We start from the raw sequence: 12,666 nt of genomic DNA, 5'->3' as shown, positions 1-12,666 counted from the left end.
ATCAGTGTGATACACCACGTGAAGAAACTGACAAATAACATATGATCATCTCAATAGAGGCAGAAAAAGCTTTTGACAAAATCCAACATCCACAGAGTTCCTGCTATGGCTCAGTTGGCTTAGAACCAGACTAGTATCCATGAGCATGTGGGTTCAACCCCTGGCCTCACTCAGTGGGTTAAGGATCTGAAGTTGCCACAAGCTGCAGCATAGGTAGGTCACAGATGTGGCTCCGATCTGGAGTTGCTGTGGCTGTGGCATTGGCCAGCAGCTGCAGCTCCAATTCCACCCCTAACCTGGGAAATTTTTTTTTTTTTTTTTTTTTTGGTTTAGGGCAATGCAGCCCTAAAAAGCAAAAAAACCCACCTCCAGAAAGTGAGCACAAAGGGCACTTACCTCAATATAAAAAATAGGCCAGGAGTTCCCGTGGTGACTCAGTGGTTAACGAATCTGACTAGGAACCATGAGGTTGCGGGTTCGATCCCTGCCCTTGCTCAGTGGGTTAAGGACCTGGCGTTGCCATGAGCTGTGGTGTAGGTTGCAGACGCGGCTCGGATCCTGCATTGCTGTGGCTCTGGCGTAGGCCAGCGGCTACAGCTCTGATTGGACCCCTAGTCTGGGAACCTCCATATGCCACGGGAGCGGCCCAAGAAATGGCAAAAAGACAAAAAAATAAACAATAATAATAATAAATAATAAAATAAAAATAAAAAATAGGCCATATATGACAAACCTACAGCTAACATCATTCTCAATGCTGAAAAGCTGAAAGAATTTCCACTAAGATGAGGAACAAGATAAGGATCCACTCTCACTTTTATTCAACTTAGTTTTGGAAGTCCTAGCCATGGCAACTAGAGAAAAAAAAGTAAAGAAAAGGAATCCAAATTGGAAAAGAAAGAAAAGTGTTTGCAGATGACATGATACTATACATAGAAAAATAAACAAATGGTACTACATCAAATGTAAATGCTTTTGCACAGTGAAAAACACCATCAAGACAAAAAGGCAACCTAATGAATTGGGAGAAGATATTTGCAAATGATATATCCATTAAGGAATTAATATCCAAAATATAGAAAGAACCTATATAACCCAATACCAAAAAACCCAAACAATTCAAACTTTTAAGTGGGCAGAACACCAGAATAGACGTTTTCCCAAAAAGGACATACAGATGACTAATGGACACATGAAAAGATGCTCAACATCATTAATCTTTGAAGAAATGCAAATCAAAACCACAATGAGATACCACCTCCCATTTGTCAGAATGGCTGTCATCAAATTTTTGACAACAAATAATGTGTTAGTGAGGATGTGAGGACAGGGGAACACTCACGCACTGCTGGTGGAAATGTAAGCTGGTGCAACCACTAAGGAGAACAGTATAGAGGTTCCTCAAAAAATTGAATCTGGAAATGGACAACTTTCTAGAAACATACAGCCCTCCAAAACTGACTCAAGAAGAAATACATCATTTGAACAGACCAATCACTGGAGATGAAATTGAATATGCAGTTTAAAAAACTCCTACAAACAAAAGTCAAGGACCAGATGGCTTCACAGGCAATTCTACCAAACACACAAACAACTTACACCAATCCTCCTTATTAAACCTGTCCAAAAGACTGAAGAAGGAACATTCCCAAAAACATTCTATGAAGCCGCCATCACCCTAATACCAAAACCAGACAAAGATACTACCAAAAAAGAAAATTACAAGCCAATGTCTTTGATAAACACAGACGCAAAAATTCTCAAGAAAACTTCAGCAAACAGAATTCCCATTGTGCCTCAGCGGTAATGAACCTGACTAAGAGTGTTCAATCCCTGGCCTCACTCAGTAAGTTAAAGATCAGGTGTTGCTGTTAGCTATGGTGTAGGTCACAGATGTGGCTCAGATCTGGCGTTGCTGTAGGCCAGCAGCTGCAGCTCCGATTCAGTCCCTAGCCAGGAAACATCCATATGCCACAGGCGCAACCCTAAAAAGTGAAGGAAAAAAAAAAAAATCTAGCAAACAGAATCCAACAACACACAAAAAAGGTCATACACAGTGACCAAGTGGGCTTCATCAAAAGTTCACAAGGATGGTTCAACATCACAAATCAACAATGCAACATACCACTTCAACAAAGAAGAAAAGTCGAAAACCACATGATTAATCAATGGATACAGAAAAAGCATTTGATAAAATCCAGCATCCTTTCATGATAAAAACTTTTACCAAAGTGGGTATAGAGTGAACATATCTTAACATAATAAAAGCTGTTTATGACAAACCCACAGCCAATAGAATACTCAACAGAGAAAAGCTAAAAGCCTTCCTGCTAAAATCTGGAACAAGACAAAGATGCCCACACACACTACTTCTATTCAACATCCTCATCATATTAGAAGTCCTAGCCACAACAATCAGATTTAAATTTAAAAGAAAAAAAGGTATCCAAATTAGAAAAGAGGTAAAAATGTCACTATGTGCAGATGGCATGATATTATATATAGAAAACTCTAAGGACTCCAAATAAAAACTACCCAATCAGCAAAGTAGCAGGATACAAGATTAACACTCAGAAATCAGTTGCATTTCTGTATATTAACAATGAAATATTAGAAAACATAAAAATAACTTTTAAAATCACACTCCTGGAGTTCCCATTGTGGCTCAGTGGCTAACGAATCTAACTGGGAACCATGAGGTTGCAGGTTCAATCCCTGGCCTTGCTCAGTGGGTTAAGGATCCGGCGTTGTTGTGAGCTGTGGTGTGGGTTGCAGATGTAGCTCGGTTCCCGTGTTGCTATGGCTGTGACGTAGGCCTGAGGCTACAGCTCCAATAGGACCCCTAGCCTGGGAACCTCCATATGCCACAGGAGTGACCCTAGAAAAGGCAAAAAGACAAAAAAAATAATAATAATAAAAAAATAAAATCTCACCCCTAAAAAATTAAATACCTAAAATAAACCTGAACAAGGAGGTGAAAGACTTATATGCTGAGAACCATAAAACATTAATTAAGGAAATTAAAGAGGATTCAAAGAAATGGAAAGATATTCCATGCTCCTAGATTAGAAGAATTAATATTGTTAAAATGGCCATACTACCCAAAGCAATCTACAGATTCAGTACAAGCCCATCAAATTACCCAAGACATTTTTCATGACTAGAACAATCTAAAAATTTATATGGAAACATAAAAAACCCAAAATTGCCAAATCAATCCTGAGGAAAATAAAAAACCGAAGACATAACTCTCCCGGACTTCAGATATTACAGAGCTACAGTAATCAAGACAGTGTGGTACTGGTACAAAAACAGACACATAGACCAATGGAACAGAATAGAGAGCCCAAGAGTTCCCATCATGGCATAATGGAAACAAATCCAACTTAGGAACCATTAAAAGTTGTGGGTTTGATCCCCGGCCTTGCTCAGTGGGTTAAGGATCTGGTGTTGCCATGAGCCGTGGTGTACGTCATAGACATGGCTCAGATCCTATGTTGCTGTGGCTGTGGTGTAGGCCGGCAGCTGTAGCTCCAATTGGACCCCTCGCCTGGGAACCTCCATATGCCACCATGGCTGTGACCCTAAAAACCAAAAAAAAAAAAAAAAAAAAAAAAAAGAGAGAACCCAGAAATAAACCCAGACATCTATGATCAATGTCTATGCCTTCAACAGAAGCAAGAATATAAAATGGGAAAAATACAGTCTCTTTAGCAAGTGATACTGGGAAAACTGGACAGCTGCATGTAAATCAATAAAACTAGAACACACCCTCATGCCATGCACAAAAATAAACTTGAAATGGTTTAAAGACTTAAACATAAGACAAGACACCATAAAACTCCTAGAGGAGAATATAGGCAAAACATTCTCTGACATTAACCATACAAATGTTTCCTTAGGTCAGTCTCCCAAGGCAATAGAAATAAAAACAAAAATAAACAAATGAGACCTAATCAAACTTACAAGCTTCTGCACAGCAAAGGAAACCATTAAAAAAAAAAAAAAAAACAGACAACCTATGGAATGGGAGAAAATAGTTTCAAATGATGCAACTGACAAGGGCTTAATCTCTAAAATATACAAATAACTTACACAACTCAACAACAAAAAAGCCAACAACCCAATTAAAAAACAGGCATGGGAGTTCCCGTCATGGCGCAGTGGTTAACAAATCCGACTGGGAACCATGAAGTTGCGGGTTCCATCCCTGCCCTTGCTCAGTGGGTTAACGATCCGGCGTTGCCGTGAGCTGTGGTGTGGGTTGCAGACACGGCTCGGATCCCACATTGCTGTGGCCCTGGTGTAGGCCAGCGGCTTCAGCTCTGATTAGACCCCTAGCCTGGGAAACTCCATATGCTGCAGGAGCGGCCCTGGAAAAGGCAAAAAGCCAAAAAAAAAAAAAAAGCTCAACATGACTGATTATCAGAGAAATGCAAATCAAAACTACAATGAAGTAACACCTCACACAGAATGGCCATCATTAATAAGTCAATAAATCACAAATGGAGAGGGTGTGGAGAAAAGGCTACCCTCCTTCACTGTTGGTGGGAATGTAAACTGGTACAGCCACTACTGAAAATAGTATGGAGGTACCTCAGAAAACTAAATGTAGAACTACCATATGACCCAGCAATCCCACTGCTGGGCATATATCTGGACAAAACTTTCACTGAAAAAGATACTTGCACCCTTATGTTCACTGTAGCACTATATTCACAATAGCCTAAATGTCCACGAACAGATGAATGAATGAAGAAGATGTGGTATATGGACACAATGGAATACTACTCAGCCATAAAAAGAACAAAATAATGCCACTTGCAGCAACATGGATTGAAGTAGATTCTCATACTAAGTGAAATAAGTGAGAAAGAGAAAGATACCATATGATATCACTTATATCTAGAACCTAATATATGGCACAAATGAAGCTATCTACAGAAAAAAAAAACAAACTCCACAGCTGCAGGAGGACAGCTGCTAAACATGTTCAATTGTCAGCCCTTCTAGGAATTGCTGATCAGAGTCGCCTTGCCTGAGGTACCCCTTCCCAGGTCAGTGAAGATCCAGTGCCTGGTGCATGCAGGAATATAAAGGCCTGGCTGGCCCTCTACCCTAATTGTAAAGAACTGTCTCAGCTTCAGAGCTCCCCATGGGGTCAGTTGAGGCCTTCAACTGAGATTGAATCACAGTCCAATTTTTCTCTCTACCCAAACCTGCTTCCTTCTATTCCTTTCTGTCCCTTCCACAGGTGGTAATCCCTAATCCACAGGTAGGTATTAGGACTTCCTAATAAGCCTCTGGCATGCTAATGTCCATCACACCATTTGCTTCTTAGGAAACCTGTGAGAGATGTCAAACTGGTAGAATTCAAATTATGTCCCTAGCCTTACTAGTTGTGTGACCTCTAAAATGGGGATTACGAAAGCACAGTAGGTTAATATAGAGGTTTGAAGGCATTAAAACATGTGAAATGCTTAGAAATACACTTGGTAGACAGTGAATATTTAATATTAGCTGCTACTATCATTGGTGTTTTTCCCCATTCACACATGGTTAAAGAAAACAAATTTCTCCACAGTATAAGAATTACTGAAAGTTATGAGCTGGAAAAGACCTTAGAGATCACCAGGTCTAATGCCCTGAATTTCTACATGCTGAACATCAAGTCTAAATAAGTCAAGTGCTTGTCAATGTTCCAGAGTCACTAAGTGACAAAACCAGGAGTCAGAACAGGTCTCAAACAAGACTCATCAAGTATTGAGTCCCTCCTCTTCACTCTCCTGCCGTAATTGAACCTCTGCTCTCTGGAGAACACTGCGCTTACAGTCCTTGTGCCACAAGCCTACAGGCACGGTAGGTGCTTCCTTTGGTACTTCCAGGCCACTGTCCCTTCAAAGTTCTACCTGAAAACTCCCAACTTTGAGGCTCATAGCAGCAGCCTATCCTTGTAGCAGTCATGTCCTCTCGTTTCTTTAAGACTTGAGCCCTATGATCACTCTATTCTTTCGATACTATTCCTAATATAATCTGTGGTGATTTCAGTATACAACATCCAGTATCATGCCATGCCTGGACCTCTATTTTTGATTCCTCTCCTGTCTTTAACCCTCCTCAGCCACCCACTCCCACTGTCATAGCCTACAGGGTTTCCAAACAGGCATTCTGAGCAGAAAAATTCTTCCATGTGCAAGAATATCCTGCTCAGTGAAAGACATTTAGCATCTCAGGCCCCTGCCCATGAAATGCCAGTTGGCAAGCCCAACCCCCCTACATTATTTCCAGAATCTCACTGGAGAAGCAGTACCACTTCAGAACACTTACTTAAACCTCATCATGACCATAAATGCACACTTCCATAATCTCAAATTCAAGCATCCCTCTGAGTACCATCTACTTCCAACTCACTACCTCTACTATTTGGACTCCCAACAATTGTTGGACTCCACGGGAATCCACAATCCATTCAGTCTACTATCTATTCCCTGCCCTTGACCTCATCAAGTCCCCACTTTCTTCTTTATACAGCTGAAATTTCACAGTTCACCATCATCATCGCTGTATCCCATACACCTTCAACGTCCTTGTCTTTTCTTGCTTCACTGTAGTCTCTCTCTGCTAAACAGCAACCTGTTAACTCACATACTATGTGGCTGTAACCTGAATGCAAGCACCTGAGTCTGACAGGAGAAAAACACACAACTGAACTTAATGGTCTCACGTTAAGTTCATGATCAGTAAACTCAAGTGGACTGTTTATGCTCTCCAACAAACCTACTACATAGCCCTAGTCCGTTTATGTTTGCTACTGCCCTACCAAACTATTTCATAGTTTCTTCTTCCTCACTGTCTTCTCAAAGCATTTTATTTGACTTTAAAAGAAATTATCAAGAAAAAACTTAGAGTATCTCATCCCCAATATACCCACGTAACCTTATTTACTTTCTTATCACTAATGATGTACCTATGCTCATATAAAATTTTTCCTTTTACACTAATTCTCATCATTCCCCTCCTCAAGGACATCATCCAGGATTGTCCTTTCTATATATAATCCCCTTTCACTATATAATTATCCCCTTTCACTATATAATTCCCATGGTAATACGAACAGGCTGTTGATTCCTCCCCATCATAAAAAGTAATAATAAAAATAAATCTTCAGGAGTTCCCGCTGTGGCACAACATGATCAGCTCAGCGGCCTCTTGGAAGTTCTGGGACACAGGTTCAATCCCTGGCCCAGCACAGTGGGTTAAGGATCTGGTGTTGCCACAGCTGCAGCTTAGGTTGCAACTGCACCCTGGATCTGATCCCTGGCTCAGGAACGCCATATGCCACAGGCAGCCAAAACAGAACACAAAAAAATTTTTTTAATTTTGTTCAAATAAAAGTAAAATTTCCATCACCTATAAACCTGCCTCCACCAACTTTGAGATCCCTTTGCAGCAAAAATCCTTGATGAAGCTGCCTATTCATTTTGTTGTCAATGAGTCTATTCATTTTCTCTCCCCCTTTTTTTCCCCATGTTCTCTTGGATCCAATTAGATTTTTATTCCCACTTACACTAAAAATAGTTCACGTCCAGGCTGTCAGTGAACTCCATGCTGCAAAGTACAATCAATTCTTATTATTTGTGGTTATGTTCTATGAAGCTGCCACGTATACTGAGTTAGCAAATACTGAACCACTGCTCCTAGGAATACAGAGTTAGGTTCTGCAAACCTCTGGGCACATTTCATCAACTTGTCAATATATAACCTTATTTTAAGTGTGTTTCTGTTTAAAGACACCTTATTTAATACTGGCATACTTTGTTTTATTGTGCTTCACTTTTTTGTGCTTTGCAGACATAGCATTTTTTACAAATTGAAGGTTTGTGGCAACCATTTTCCCCAACAGCATTTGCTCACTTCATGTCCTGCAATATTTTAGTAATTATCACAATATTTAAACTTTTAGTAATTTATCACAACATTTAAAACTTTTTCATTATTATTATATTTGTTCTAGTGATGTGATAATTGATCTTTGTTGCTATTACTTGCTGAAGGCTCAGATAATGGTTAGCACTTCTTTTTTTTGTTTGTTTTGTCCGCACCTGCAGCATGTGAAAGTTCCTGGGCCAAGGATCAAACCTGCACCACAGGTACAGCCTGTACCAAAGCTGCAGCATCACAGGATCCTAACCTACTGCACCACAAGGGAACTTCTGATAGTTAGCACTTTTTAACAATAAAGTTTTGGGGAGTTCCCATCATGGCTCAGTGGTTAACAAATCCAACTAGGAACCATGCGGGTTCGATCCCTGCCCTTGCTCAGTGGGTTAAGGATCCAGCGTTGTTCTCAGCTGTGGTGTAGGTTGCAGACATGGCTTGGCTCCCAAGTTGCTGTGGCTCTGGCGTAGGCTTGGCAGCTACAGCTCCGATTAGACTCCTAGCCTGGGAACCTCCATATGCCGTGGGGTGCAGCCCTAGAAAAGGCAAAAAAGACACACACACACACACACACACACACACACACACAAAAAACAACAAACAAACCCCAATAAAGTTTTGGGGTTTGTTTGTTGTTTTTGGCCTTGCCCATGGTATGTAGAAGTTCCCAGGCTAGGGACTAAACCTGCACTATAGCAGTGACCCAAGCCACAACAGTGACAATACTGGATCTTCAAGCCACTGAGCCACAAGGGAACCCCAATAAAGCATCTTTAAATTAAAGTATGTACCTTGTTTAGGCAGAACGTTATTGTATATTTAATAGACTATATACAGTATAAAGATAGATTTTATACAGTGGGAAACCAGAAAAACGTGTGACTTGCTTTACTGCAATATTAACTTCATTGCAGTGGTCTGAAATATAGTATCGTTAATTCATTAACACTGAACATACAGTCAAGTGCCCTACAAATCTTACCTCAGTGAAACTTAGCACATCCTTCTTGTTTTCGTAAACACTTTAGCACTATGCTTAGAGGCCACTTTAAACAGCAAAATCGAAAATTCATTTGGGAGGAGGGGAATAAGATGGACTAGAAGGACTGGAGCTCAACTTCTCTCCTAAAAACAACAAAATTCACAACTAAAGGCTGAGCACACTTCACCAAAATGGACCAGAAACCTTAAAAAAGATACCCTACTCCAGAAGAAAAAGAGGAGGCCACATCAAGAGGTAGGAGGGGCGATTTCGTGATATAAGCAAACCCATACCTCCTGGGTGGGAAGTTCCACAGACTGAAAACTAACTGGTTCACAGAGACTCACCTACAGGAGTGAGAGTTCTGAGCCACACATCAAAGTGTGGGGATCTGGCACTGGGAGAAAGAGCCCCTGGAGCACCTGGCATTGAAGGCCAGTGGGGCTTGTGCACAGGAGCTCCACGGGACTGGGGGAAACGGAGACCCCATTCTTAAAAGGCACACACAGACTTTCACGTGCACTGGGTCCCAGGGCAAAGCAAAGTCTCCAAGGGAATCTGGGTCAAACCTGACCACAGTTCTTGGAGGACATCCTGGGAAAACAGGGGTGAATGTGGCTTGTCATGAGGGAAGGACGTTGAAAGCAAAGCTCTCCGGAATATTCAGCAGCAGTGCCTTTCTCTGGAGGGGGCCATTTTGGGAAAATCTGGCCCCATCCAAGTCAGCCAGCGCTGGGAAGCCCCAGGGCAAACAACCCAGGTGGGATCACAGCCCCACCCCTCAGTAAACAGGCTACCTAAAGACCCCTCAGGCACAGAGCTGCCTCTAATCCCATCCAGAGACTAAGCCCCACCCATCAGAGGGATTAGAATCAGCTCCTCCTACCAGGGGGCAGGCATCAGCCCCTCCCATCAGGAAGCCTACACCAAGCCCCAATACTGACTGCAGCCACAGGGGGACAGACATCAGAAGTAAGAGAGGCTACAACTCTATTATCTGTAAGAAGGTCACCACACCAAAAACCTATAAAAATGAAAAGACAGAGAACTATAACTCAGATGAGGGAGAAAGAAAAAACCCCAGAAAAACAGCTAAGCCATGAGGAGATTCTCAGCCTCCAGGAAAGACTTTAGACTGTTGATGCTGAAGATGATACAAGACATTGGAAATAAACTGAAGGCAAAGATGGATAACTTAACTGAAATAAAAAATTCACTAGAAGCAGCTAACAACAGAATACAGGAGGCAGAAGAACAAATAAGCGAGGTGGAGGACAGATTAGTGGAAATTATGTACGCAGAATAGAAAAGAGAAAAAAGATTGAAAAGAAATGAAGAGAGTCTCAGAGAACTCTGGGACAATGTGAAACGCACCAACATCCATATTATAGGGGTGCCAGAAGGAGAAGAGAGAGAAGGAGATAGAAAAAATATTCCAAGAGATAATAGCCAAAAACTTCCCTCACATGGGAAAGGAACCACTCACTCAAATCCAGGAAGCACAACGAGTACCACACAAAATAAACCCAAGGAGGAATACCCCAAGACACATACTAATCAAACTGACCAAAATTAAAGACAAAGAGAAAATCTTGAAAGCAGCTAGGGAAAAGAAACGAAAACATACAAGGGAACCCCGATAAGGCTACAGGCAGATTTTTCAACAGAAACTCTGCAGGCCAGAAGGGAGTGGCATGATATACTCAACGTGATAAAAGGAAAAAACCTCCAACCAAGATTACTCTACCCCGCAAGGCTCTCCTTCAGATTTGAAGGAGAAATCAAAACCTTCACAGATAAGCAAAAGCTGAGAGAATTCAGCAACACTAAACCAGCCTTACAACAAATACTAAAGGAACTTCTATAGGCAGAAAAGAACAAAAGAAGAAGGAAAGGAAAAAGAGCAGCAAAAACAAATCCAAAGTAATTAATAAAATGGCAATAAGAACACACATATCAATAATTACCTTAAATGTGAATGGACTAAACGCCCCAACCAAAAGACATAGACTGGCTGAATGGATACAAAAACAAGACCCATATATATGCTATCTTCAAGAGACCCACTTCACTTCTAGGGACACATACAAATTCAAAGTGAGAGGATGGAAGAAAATATTTCATGCAAACGGGGATCAAAAGAAAGCTGGAGTAGCAATACTCACATCAGACAAAATAGACTTTAAAATGAAGAATATTTTCAGGGACAAAGAAGGACATTACATAATGATCAAAGGATCAATCCAAGATGTTATAACAATTTTAAATATCTACGCACCCAACACAGGTTCACCACAACATATAAGGCAACTGCTAACAACCTTAAAAGGAGAAATTGACAATAACACAATCATAGTGGGGGACTTTAACACCCCACTTACAGCAATGGACAGATCAACCAGACAGAAAATCAATAAGGAAACACAGGCCCTGAATGAAGCATTAAACCAGATAGACTTAATAGATATTTATAGGACATTTCATCCAAAAGCAACAGAATACACATTCTTCTCAAGTGCACATGGAACATTCTCTAAGATTGACCATATCCTGGGCTACAAATCCAACCTCAGTAACTTTAAGCAAATCAAAATCATATCAAGCATCTTTTCCGACCACAATGCTATACAACTGGAAATCAACAACAAGAAAAAAACTGCAAAAAACATAAACACATGGAGACTCAACAACATGCTACTAAACAACCAATGGATCACTGAAGAAATCAAAGAGGAAATTAAAAAATACCTAGCAGCAAATGACAACGAAGATATGACACTCCAAAACCTATGGGATGCAGCAAAAGACATTCTAAGAGGAAAGTTTATAGCAATACAAGCCCACCTCAGGAAACAAGAAAAAGCCCAAATAAACAAGCTAACTTTACATCTAAAGCAGCTTGAGCGAGAAGAACAGACAAGACCTAAAGTTAGTAGAAGGAAAGAAATCATAAAGATCAGAGCAGAAATCAATGAAATAGAAACAAAGAAAACCATAGAAAAGATCAATGAAACGAAAAGCTGGTTCTTTGAAAAGATCAACAAAATTGATAAACCCCTAGCCAGACTTATCAAGCAAAAAAGAGAGGACTCAAATCAATAAAATTAGAAATGAAAAAGGAGAAGTAACAAAGTTCACCACAGAAATACAAAGGATCATAAGAGACTACTATATGCAACTATATGCCAATAAAATGGAAAACCTAGAAGAAATGGACAAATTCTTAGAAAAGTACAATCTTCCAAGACTAAACCAAGATGAAATAGAAAAGTTGAATGGGCCAATCACAAGAGCTGAAATTGAAACTCTGATTAAAAAACTTCCAACAAACAAAAGTCCAGGACCAGATGGCTTCACAGGCAAATTCTATCAAACATTTAGAGAAGAGCTAACACCTCTCCTTCTGAAACTATTTCAAAAAACTGCAGAAGAAGGGATACTCCCAAATTCATTCTATGAGGCCACCGTCACCCTGGTACCAAAACCAGACAAAGACTCCACAAAAAAAGAAAACTACAGGCCAATATCACTGATGAACATTGATGCAAAAATCCTCAACAAAATACTAGCAAACCGCATCCAACAATACATTAAAAGGATTGTACATCATGATCAAGTGGGATTTATCCAAGAGATGCAAGGGTTCTTCAATATCCGCAAATCCATCACCACATTAACAAACTGAAGAATAAAAACCATATGATCCTCTCAATAGACGCAGAAAAAGCCTTTGACAAAATCCAACA

General features: G+C 40.4%; 1 protein-coding gene and 1 long non-coding RNA gene across 22 annotated transcripts in view; one reads left to right on the top strand and one right to left on the bottom strand.

Annotated features, from left to right (window-relative positions):
- ATF1 (activating transcription factor 1) overlaps window positions 1-12,666 on the bottom strand; it is a 61,932-nt gene that overhangs the window by 33,056 nt on the left and 16,210 nt on the right. The gene's annotated exons all lie outside the window — the stretch shown is intronic.
- The window catches only part of LOC146403179 (uncharacterized), a 132,480-nt gene that overhangs the window by 104,440 nt on the left and 15,374 nt on the right, over window positions 1-12,666 (top strand). Inside the window, exons 3-4 of one of the 5 annotated variants that reach the window (XR_014803224.1) lie at window positions 5,585-5,859; window positions 8,967-9,953. The exons of 1 other annotated variant lie outside the window; for it this stretch is intronic. This is a non-coding gene — a long non-coding RNA (uncharacterized LOC146403179). Of the gene's footprint in view, window positions 1-597; window positions 2,013-5,584; window positions 7,162-8,966; window positions 9,954-12,666 lie in introns of those variants that run through there. 3 more of the 5 variants (XR_014803223.1, XR_014803221.1, XR_014803220.1) reach the window with 3 other exon arrangements.

This window comes from Sus scrofa, chromosome 5 (assembly GCF_054392235.1).
Source record: "Sus scrofa isolate SSC_HxYL_T2T_F1_AM1 chromosome 5, Sscrofa_HxYL_maternal_Yorkshire_Landrace_v2.0, whole genome shotgun sequence".
NCBI classification, from domain to species: Eukaryota; Metazoa; Chordata; class Mammalia; order Artiodactyla; family Suidae; genus Sus; species Sus scrofa.
This window is presented reverse-complemented; position numbering and strand designations above follow the sequence as displayed.